The sequence below is a fragment of the Oryctolagus cuniculus genome, chromosome 11 (assembly GCF_051225735.1).
Source record: "Oryctolagus cuniculus isolate XC-2025 breed Fujian yellow rabbit chromosome 11, ASM5122573v1, whole genome shotgun sequence".
NCBI classification, from domain to species: Eukaryota; Metazoa; Chordata; class Mammalia; order Lagomorpha; family Leporidae; genus Oryctolagus; species Oryctolagus cuniculus.
In genome coordinates, this window is record NC_142877.1 from 54,174,071 (window position 1) to 54,183,954 (window position 9,884).

Consider the following 9,884-nt stretch of genomic DNA (forward strand, 5'->3'; position numbering starts at 1 on the left):
CGGATTCTGTCCCGGTTGCCCCTCTTCCAGGCCAGCTCTCTGCTGTGGCCCGGGAGTGCAGTGGAGGATGGCCCAGGTGCTTGGGCCCTGCACCCCATGGGAGACCAGGAAAAGCACCTGGATCCTGGCTCCTGCCATCGGATCAGCGCGGTGCACCGGCTGCAGCGGCGGCCATTGGAGGGTGAACCAACGGCAAAGGAAGACCTTTCTCTCTCTGTCTCTCTCTCTCACTGTCCACTCTGCCTGTCAAAAATAAAAAAAATAAAAAAAAAATAAATTTACAAAAAAAAAAAAAAAGACCTCAGCAAACAAATGAGATGCTGCAATGAAAACTCGCAGAGGCAGATGGAAACTACAAACTGATTCAGTACAAATATGTCACTGCCCACATCCATGACCACGACCAGAGCTGGTGTCACAGACAACAGTATTTTAGTCAAAGAATTTGAACATATCAGCTATAAGTCCAAATTAAATGAGCTTCAAGCCTCTGGGATAAATGGGGACTCTGCTTTTCCATATATAGCCCCAGTTGAGATAACCCCAGATTTATCTAAACAATGTTCTCTACTGAAGAAAAACAAAAAAAGGTTTTCTGTGCCTTTTGAAGATACTATTGAAGACGAAATATACTTGCAGAAATATGACAGAATTCCAAATAGGACTAGTCCTAAGGGACAGTACACAAAAGATCCACATGACAAAGAGCCCTCTGGATCAAATTTAAGTGAGCCTAAAAGTGGACAGAGTATGCCAGAGGTCAACAGTTATGACACTAAAATACAAGTCACGGAAAACAACAGAAAAGAAATGAAACCATTTTATGAAGTGAAACTAAACTCACTCATAGAATTAAAAAGCCAGCATTTGCCATCTGGAACAAAGAGCCAGGACAGCAAAAGTGGAACAGTTACTACTTGGGAGCATCCCAGAAAATTAAAAACTCAACCTTTGTTAAAGAAAAGGCCCATTTTAAAGAAGGAGAAAACATCTGATGAGTACATAATAGAGACCCAAACTTCCTTGACATTGGATGAATCCCAGTTACACCACAGGAAAAATTCCATAGGATCCCAGAGATTTTTCCTGACACTGTGCAGTCCCTGCCAAGTACCCCTCCCACCCCGACCCAGTCCTCAGCCCATGGGGTCCTTCCCGTTTACCCACAGCCCCTGGGAAAGCACCACACTCTTAGTGCTGAGCCGTCTAAGGGTCCTCCAACTCCCTGGCCAACTCCAGGACTGAAGGCCCCTCTCACACCCAGGTGGCCTCTTAAATCTGGAGTCCTGCCCATCACTCAAAAGACTCCCAGTCTCTGGGCTCCTGTGTCTTCTGGGCAATCCTTTGCACCCAGGGCCTCGTTGATCCCTGGAGGGCTCTTGTCTGGGCAGCCTCAGGCACTCCAGCCTCCTGTTCCCACTGAGCAATCTCGCCCTGTCAGGCCCCTTCTGCCATCGGACAGCCTGTGACCCCGTCAGCTCTCCCTGGGCAAGTTGCCCCCTTGGGGATCCCTCCCACCTCTGGACATCTGCCTGTGTTGTGGAATCCCTCCACCCCTGGGAAGCCTCAGAAAGGTGTGCCCTATTCCACCAGGAAGAAAAGATAGACGTTCATGTCTTTGAAAGACCAACCATCATAAGTCCAATCTATTACTTCAGACTTCAAGACAACTCATGCTCCTCTTATTACTAAGAACACCCAAGTATCCGAGGTCTCTGACACTTTTGGAGAATCACAAGGTTAGAAATGAGTCCTAGCTCACCAGTCACATTACTCCAATATCCCCAACACCTTACAATGATGCCGGGTCCCTTCATATGCTAAGAAAGCCTAGAACCTCACCACTTCCTCTTAGTACTCAATTACCCCAAACAACACAGGTATCAGCTTCTCAAAGGGAGAAGAAATCTCAATCCCCCCCACTCCCCGTAGACAAACCTTGAATAATAACTCAGTTTCGGGGGGAGGAAATCAAGATGCTGGTACCCCCTTTCTCTTCCCAAGATCTTGAAAAGTTATGTTTTAATAATATTAATAATTCACTAGTGACCACAGGGCATATCTCATTGTTTACAAATCCTCATCTAGAAACAAGGCTATTCATCCTCCTTACATTTGTTCTCACTCTCTTAGCCAATGTCATTTATATTAATAATTTGACCTAATTCCTAAGAAATGTTTTCTTATGTGCTTTCCATTTATAATAATTTACATTGTTAGAACTGCAAACACCTTATTTAATTCTCTACAATTCTTTGAGGTAAGATGATGTCATCCATTTAATTATTTGGAAGGGAGAGAGATACAGATATCTCACTGCCTACAACAGCTGGGCCTGAGCAAGGCCTACACCAGGAGGTGGGAACTCATACCAGGTCTCCCATGTGAGTGGCTGGAACCCCAACTACTTGGGCTGTTACTTACTGCTTCCCAGGGTGCCTATTAGCAGGAAGCTGGAATCAGGAGCAAACAAGGACTCAAATCCAGACACTCTGATATGGAATGTGAGTATCCCAAGAGGTATCTCAACTGCTGCACTGAATGTTTGCTTCCATGTCACCACTACTATGAACAAAGTTCTAGAGGTACTAACCAATTCACGGGCAAGAGACACAGATTGGATGTTTAAAAATTGGAAAATCTAGATGCAATAAATGTTATTTGTAGCTGAGATAACACATCTCAACAACTCAAGAAAATAAACTGAAAGCCTTTAACGTGTTTGCATACAGTAAGGTGGCTACACGCATAATTGAAATATTTAAATAAACAGTTCAAGTATCATATAAGAAGACTTCATTTGTGGTATTACCAGGAAATACCCATGAAATACTCATTAAATACCAGAAGGTACTCATGAAAGAATACGCAAGAGGCTGGATGAAAACTTTAAAATGCTCCTGCCCCCCCCGCCCAAAGGCTGAAGAAAAAGACAGATTACTACATTCTTGGGTAGGAAGACCGTATTAGTTGAGTTCTGCTTTACTGTTTCAACAAAAGACACCAAAATCCTAAAGCTTACTTAGTGATCATTGCAACTAATCCATCACTGCCTTGCAGGGAGGGAGCTTCACTGTATTCTCTCACAGGGACAAGGCTAAGCAGAAAGATATCACAGGCTATCATACCAGAAGAAAAGGACATTCTAGAGGGTCTCAAACCAATGACAAGCTCAGCATGGAAACAACACATACCAGTTCTGCTCGCATCTCACTGGCAACTGGGGGGAAACAGCGATAATAACTATCCCAGAGACTCAGCACCATAAAAATACAACCACCACTTGGAACACTCACATTTCATGTTGCAAGGACTGGGTTTGCGTCTTGGTCTGTCTCTCAGTTCAACCTCTGTTATAATGTGCACCTGGGAGACTGCAAATGATGGCTCAAGTAGTTGAGTCCCTGCCATCCACATGAATTGAGTTCTGTGCTCCTGACTTCAGCCAGGCCCAGTCTCTACCATTGTGGGAATTTGGAGAGAGAATCAGTATGTGGGAGGCTTTCTCTCTCCCCACCACCATCTCTCCTACAACTAAAGTACATATTTTTTAAAGAATAAAACTACAATCAATAACACAGAAATGAAGAGCCTCATCAATATACTGATCAAGAAAATAATAGAAAGTCCATGAGAGGATCCAAATAACACAAGAGTGTATGACAAAGATGAAATAAAATCAGTAGAGTGAAATTTGTTTGATTTATTGAGTAGAATTGATGGTGGTGGGGCCAGTGTGGTGATGCAACAGGTTGACCTGCCTACTGAATTAAAGGTGACACTTTTTATAATTGTGTCACGTGTCTTAACATATCACTTTTTTAAGATGATGTTCTTGTCTCATAAGGTAATTGTTTGTACACAGGCATATTTGAAAGGAGAGGTGCATCTCTGACAACATGTCTCACCTGCTGATGAAACTCCTGCACATGAAGATCGAGAAGTAGCAGTGAAACCTGAGCTCCAGGAGGCCTCCGCTGTGAGCCTGTTGGAACTCAACCCAGAGGTGAGGAGACCTGAAGAAGCAGGTGGAGAACTTAAGAACTCCCTACAATAATTTGTGAATGTGGGCTTGTCAGGATCCCAAAATGGAGCCATGACTAAAGAAAAAGGAGAAAAGTAGAAGTTAAAAAAAGCTATGCCCCTCTGAAATCTGCCATATTAACCAATGGAAAAGCAGCAACAGGGTCTCCCGATCCTGATTCAGAGAGAAGAGTGGTCAGTTATGCTGGGCCTGATAGAAGAAAAGCAGGAATTGAAGAAGGCAGAGAGGTTCCTACAGAGAGCAAAAAGAGTGTGGAGACACCAGACATTGAGGATGGCAACAAGGTAGGTCCTACCCTGCCCCTGGGACTGTCAGCTATTGAGGATACTTCCTTTACTTCTCTAACTCTTCTTATCAATGAAAACACTCTGAAGGCAATAACAGAAATGGGCTTTATAATCATGACTAAAAATCAACATAAAGATGTCAGGTAATTCTGGAAGGCAGAGATCTAGCAGCTGCAAAAACCAGGCAGTGGCAAAAACCCAGTGTTTCTCCTCCCTGCAGTTCAACTTATTAAGTTAAAGTTCATGGTGAGAATGGAACAGGAGTCCTTATTCTGTCACCTTCTAGAGAACTGGCCAAGCAATCATTTGGTATTCTTAAGGAGATAGCAACTCACCACACACACACACACACACACACACACACACACACTGGGTGGCAGTAACAGATCTGTTGAAGTGAAAAAACTCGCCAATGGGATCAACATCATTGTAGTCACTTCAGGTTGGCTCCTGGACCATATGCAGAATACTCCAGTTTTATGTATAAAAGCCTGCAGTGTCTGGTTATTGAGGAGGCTCATCTTGGGTGTTGGTTTGAAGAGGAATCAAAAGAAATTATTAGACTTGCCATCATGCAGACAAACCATGCTCTTTTCCACCACACAAGCTCAAACAGTTGAAGACCTAGGAAGGATTTCTCTGAAAAAGTGCTGTATGCTGATGTTAGCCGGCGCCGTGGCTCAATAGGCTAATCCTCTGCCTTGCGGCGCCGGCACACCAGGTTCTAGTCCCGGTTGGGGGGCCGGATTCTGTCCCGGTTGCCCCTCTTCCAGGCCAGCTCTCTGCTGTGGCCAGGCAGTGCAGTGGTGGATGGCCCAAGTGCTTGTACCCTGCACCCCATGGGAGACCAGGATAAGCACCTGGCTCCTGCCTTTGGATCAGTATGGTGCGCCGGCCACAGCGCGCTGGCCGTGGCCATTGGAGGGTGAACCAATGGCAAAGGAAGACCTTTCTCTCTGACTCTCTCCACTGTCCACTCTGCCTATCCAAAAAAAAAAAAAAAAAAAAAAAAGCTGTGTGCTGATGTTAATGATGATAAAGACAATACAACAGTGGATGGTCTTGAGCAGGGATATGCTGTTTGTCCTTCAGAAAAGGCATTTCTTCAGCTCTTTACATTCCCTGGAAAGAATGGAAAGAAGAAATGGATGATTGTCTTTTCACCCTATTAGTCCATTAAATACAAATTTGAGCTGCTGAATTACATTGACTTGTGTGTCTTAGATAATAATGTAAACCAGAAGCAAAATAAACAAATGACCACATTCTTCCAGTTTGCAGTGCAAACTCAGGGATATTCCTGTGTACAAATGTGGCAGCGAGAGGGCTGGATTATCCTGAAGTTGACTAGACTGTTCAGTATGACCTTCCAGATGCCCTAAGGAATATATACGTTGTGTAGGAGAACAGCCAGGGGCCTATACAGGCGAGGGCAAGCCTTGCCTATTTTTACTGAGAAGGACTGGGTTTCCATCACTACTTCAAGCAGTCCAAGGTTCCATTAAGTAAATTTGACAGACATTTCGTGGTCTAAAATTTCTGACTTTAAAAAAAAAAAACTTACATTGTTCATACGTCAACCCAGGAAGCATACAAGTCTTACATATGATCTTATGACTCCCATCATCTGAAACATCTTTAATGTTAGTAACTTACATTTGCCTCAGGTTGCACTGACTTTTGGTTTCACTGTGCCTCCTTTTTGTCAGAATGTGGACAGCAATGAGGGCAAGCATAAAAAGAGGAGGCAGCAGTAGACTGAGCTACCAGAAAACCTGGAGAGTTCAGAAGTACATAATCTCCAAAAACATTGGCAAGAAATCACCTGACCATAGGCAGTCCTCTCGCTGAACACAACCCTTCCTTTTATCAAGAGTAACTCTGTCCTGAAATGACATTGTTTTTCCTTGTTCTAGGAAAGGAATTTTCATAGACTTTCAATCTAGACTGATCTAATGAGAGCATGCATTGGCTCATGCTGTCAACAAGGGACACTGTAATTTCTAGTGAGTCTCTTTCTTATTTATGAGATATTGGGTATATAAAATAGACTAAAGTCTCTCGGTTGCTCAAGTGTAAAGCAAGGCATGTTTTTGATTTTTGTTTGGATGACGCAATAAATTAACTTTAAATACACTTCTTCCCTGTTGTTTTAAATTTTTTTTTTAAATTTTTTTCTTTCTTTTTTTTTTTTTTTTGACAGGCAGAGTGGACAGTGAGAGAGAGACAGAGGGAAAGGTCTTCCTTTTGCCGTTGGTTCACCCTCCAATGGCCGCCGCGGCCAGAGCGCTGCGGCCGGCGCACTGCGCTGATCCGATGGCAGGAGCCAGGAGCCAGGTGCTTTTCCTGGTCTCCCATGGGGTGCAGGGCCCAAGCACCCGGGCCATCCTCCACTGCACTCCCTGGCCACAGCAGAGGGCTGGCCTGGAAGAGGGGCAACCAGGACAGAATCCGGCGCCCCGACCGGGACTAGAACCCGGTGTGCCGGCGCCGCTAGGCGGAGGATTAGCCTAGTGAGCCGCGGCGCCGGCCGAATTTTTTTTTTAATTTTTTGACAGGCAGAGTGGACAGTGAGAGAGAGAGAGAGAGAGAGACAGAGAGAAAGGTCTTCCTTTTGCCGTTGGTTCACCCTCCAATGGCCGCTGTGGCCGGCGCACTGCGGCCGGCGCACCGTGCTGATCCGATGGCAGGAGCCAGGTGCTTCTCCTGGTCTCCCATGGGGTGCAGGACCCAAGGACTTGGGCCATCCTCCACTGCACTCCCTGGCCACAGCAGAGAGCTGGCCTGGAAGAGGGGCAACCGGGACAGAATCCGGTGCCCCAACCGGGACTAGAACCCGGTGTGCTGGCGCCGCAAGGCGGAGGATTAGCCTAGTGAGCCGCGGCGCCGGCCAGCACATTACTTTGTAAAAAAATATTTATTTATTTACTTGAGAGACATAGTTACAGACAGAGAGAAGGAGAGACAGAGAGAGGTCTTCCATCCTCTGGTTCACTCCCCAAATGGCTGCAACTGCTGGAGCTGGGCCCACCTGAAGCCAGGAGCCTGGAGTACCCTCCAGGTTTCCCATGTGGATGCAGGGGCCCAAGGACTTGGTCCATCTTCTACCATTTTTCCTAGTCAACAGCAGAGAGCTGGATCAGACGTGGAGCAACTGGGACTCGAACCAGCATCCATATGGGATGCTGGCTCTGCAAGTGGATGCTTAACCTACTACACCTCTGTGGTAGGCCCAGTAAATTACTTTTTACTATTTATTCAGAATCAGGAGTTTGATTGCTTTTGGGGATTTTTTTTTCATTTGTTTCCAGAGTTTTTATAAGAATGGGTGCAGTTCTGTGTTTTGACAAATGCAGAGTCTTGGCAGTAACTAACTCATTTTCTGTCAATATAGGTTTTTTTTTTTTTTTTTTTTTTTTTTTTTTTTGGACAGGCAGATTTAGACAGTGAGAGAGAGAGAGAGAGAGAGAGAAAGGTCAAGTCTTCCTTCCATTGGTTCACCCCCCAAACGGCTACTACAGCCAGCGCTGCGCCGATCTGAAGCCAGGAGCCAGGTGCTTCCTTGTGGTCTCCCACGCGGGTGCAGGGCCCAAGCACTTCCCGGCCCACTGCTTTCCTGGGCCACAGCAGAGAGCTGGACTGGAAGAGGAGCAGCCGGGACAGAATCCGGCACCCCAACCGAGACTAGAACCCGGGGTGCCGGTGCCGCAGGCGGAGGATTAGCCAAGCGAGCCACAGCGCCGGCTGTCCGCATAGTTTTAACATTTCCAGAACGGCACATAAATCAAAGCCTAACCTTTAAGTCTGGCTTTTTTACTCATAGCAAAATTCCGATGAGATTCATCCATGTTGTAATGTGTGTCATTAAGTCACTTGTTTTTATTTCTTCAATAGTATGATTCCATTGTATGGCTGTTCCATGCTTATTTACCTATTCATCAGGTGAGGGGAATTTGAGTTTCTTTTTAAAGATTTATTTATTTATTTTGAAAGAATTATAGAGAGAGGTGGTGGAGAGAAAGAGAGGATCTTCTGTCTGCTGGTTTACTCCCCAGATTACTGCAACCAATGGGCCAGGCTGATGTCAGGAGCCAGGAGCTTTTTCTGGGTTTCCCATGTGGGTGGGCAGAGGCCTAAATACTTGTGCCATTTTCCACAGCTTTTTTTCCCCAGGCCATTAGCAGGGAGCTGATCAGAAGTAGAGTAGTATGGGGCTGGCGCTGTGGCATAGCAGGCTAAAGCCCTGACCAGGAGATTCCTCTGGGTCTCCCATATGGGTGTGGAGGCCATGCACTTGCGCCATCTTTTACTGCTTTTCAGGCCATCAGTACAGGTAGCTGAATCAGAAATGGAGCAGACAGGATTCAAACCCGTACCCATAAGGGATTCTCTCGCTGCAGGTGGAGGCTTACCCTACTATGCCACAGCACCAGCACCATCTACTTTTCTTTAAAGATTTATTTTATTTACTTGAAAGGCAGAGTTACAGAGAGAGGGAGAGAAAGAGACCTTCCATCTAGTGGTTCACTCCTCAAATGGCCACAATGGCCAGGGCTGGGCCAGGCTGGAGCCAAGAGCCAGGAGCTTCTTCTGGGTCTCCCAGTTGGGTGCAGAGGCCCAGACACTTGGGCCATCTTCTGCTATTTTCCCAGGTGCATTAGTAGGGAGCTGGATCAGAAGTGGAGCAGCTGGGACTTGAACCGGCACCCACATGAGATGGCAGCATTGCAGGCAGTGGTTTAACTTGTTATACCACAATGCCAGCTCCAAAAAATCTACTTTTTAAAAACAATTTTGCAATGTATATTACATATTATTATCCATAATCACCTTGCTGTGTAATAGTTCTCCCGATCTTATTCATCCTGCCAAACTAAAACCTTACACCCTTTGACCAACATCTCCCCTTTTTCTGAGACCACCCTTGACTCAGCCTCTGGTAATCACTATTCTACTCCCACTACTGTGGACTGAACTCTGAGATTCCACACAGAAATGAGATCATGTAGTATTTGTCTGTGTTTGACTTATTTTACTTAGCATAATGTCTTTTAGACACAATCATGCTCCTGGAAGCGACAGAATTGATTTCTTTTTAAAGCTTAAATAGTATTCCATTGTGCTTATCAGAGGTGTGGAATGTCCAGCCTATGGGCCATATAAGGTCTGTGAAATAATTTGTTCTGACCCTTCCAAGGTAAATGCAGGTAGAACTTGAAATTTAATAAATCTATAACAGGCTAATTTTAAGGTGACAATTTTGTGTGGCTAATGAATAAAGTTGTAAATTTCCAAATGGCCTTTGGCAGAAAAAAGTTTCCCCTCCCCCATTATATATATATACCCCATTTCCTTTACTCACCCATCTGCTGAGAGACATTGTGTTGTTTTGATATCTTGGTTACTGTGAATAATGTTGCAGTGAACATGAACATGCAGACATCTCTCTGACATATTGATATCAGATCCTATGGTTAGTACCTGGAAGTGGAATTGCTCAATCCTGTGGTACCTGTACTATTAGTTTTTTTTTTAAATCTTCATACTGTTTT

At 45.1% G+C, this 9,884-nt stretch overlaps 1 pseudogene; it reads left to right on the forward strand.

The window, feature by feature from the left end:
* Positions 1-375: 375 nt before the first annotated feature.
* On the forward strand, positions 376-6,183 carry LOC138844489 (ATP-dependent RNA helicase DDX18-like; annotated as a pseudogene).
* The last annotated feature ends 3,701 nt before the right edge of the window (positions 6,184-9,884 follow it).